This window comes from Petromyzon marinus, unplaced genomic scaffold, assembly GCF_048934315.1.
Source record: "Petromyzon marinus isolate PM22_M1 ecotype Great Lakes invasive population unplaced genomic scaffold, UKy_Petmar_22M1.pri1.0 PM_G_Scaffold_110, whole genome shotgun sequence".
NCBI lineage: Eukaryota > Metazoa > Chordata > Hyperoartia > Petromyzontiformes > Petromyzontidae > Petromyzon > Petromyzon marinus.
In genome coordinates this window covers 131211-132500 of record NW_027422663.1, presented here as the reverse complement: position 1 = coordinate 132500, position 1290 = coordinate 131211, and positions in this window count along the sequence as shown.

Below are 1290 nucleotides of genomic sequence, written 5' to 3'. Positions count from 1 at the left end.
TCTTGAAAAGCCCATTAACTTCTCCCTCCTGAAAGGAGAGAGTCGTTTCTGTAGTATGGGTGGGGGATGGGGCCTCTTGGGTGGGAAGGGGTGGTTCAGGACAGTCCAATTGTCTTTCAAATCTACGGTAGAACTCGTTCAGGTCGTTGGCTAGGCGGGAGTCGTTAGTGGTGTGGGGCGCTCTGGGTTTGTAGTTGGTGATGTGCCTGAGCCCTTTGGCAGACAGAAGCAGCGTCGTTAGTAGAGAACTGGTGTTTTAGTGTCTCTGAGTACAGTCGTTTAGCCTCTCTCACCGCTTTGCTAAACCTGTTCTTCGACTCCTTGAATCTGTCTCTATCCCCACTCCTAAACGCTTCCTCCTTCTCCAACCTCAACCTTTTGAGCTTTGCTGAGAACCAGGGCTTGTTGTTGTTAAAGTTCACCCTGGTACGTGTTGGGATACAGCAGTCCTCACAGAAGCTGATGTACACAGCCTCTGTGAGTTCATCCAGACTATTGGTAGCAGTCGTGAACATATCCCAGTCAGTACAGTCTAAGCACGCCCGCAAATCTTCCACAGCCTCACTGGTCCACTGTTTAGATGTCCTCACAGCAGGTTTACAGAGTTTTAGTTGCTGCCTGTATGCACGAATCAGGTGGACCAAGGGAGTTCTGTGCGAGCCGAACAGCCCCGTGACCCACAAGAGAAACATCCCCGCCAAATTCGAGCGTTTGACGGGGTCTATCCGTGAAAAAATATTCACGTTTTTGAGTGCACATGCATTTCTGCTGCAAATGCCTCTGGAAGTTTCATGCCGTTCGTATGCCAATTGTGGCAACACGAAAATGACCCGTTTTCCCATTCCGAGGGATTTCTGTGCGACCCTAACAGCCCCGTGAGCCACAAGAGACACATCCCCGCCAATTTCTAGCGTTTCACGGGGTCTATCCGTGAAAAATATAGACGTTTTTGAGTGCACATGCATTTCTGCTGCAGATGCCTCTGGAAGTTTCATGCCGTTCGTACGCAATGTGGCAACACGAAAATGACCCCTTTTCCCATTCCGAGGGATTTCTGTGCGACCCTAACTAACAGCGCCCGTGAGCCACAAGAGAGACATCCCCGCCAATTTATAGCGTTTCACGGGGTCTATCCGTGAAAAATATAGACGTTTTTGAGTGCACATGCATTCCTGCTGCAAATGCCTCTGGAAGTTTCATGCCGTTCCTATGCAATGTGGCCACACAAAAATGACCCGTTTTCCCATTCCGAGGCATTTCTGTGCGACCCTAACAGCCCCGTGAGCCACA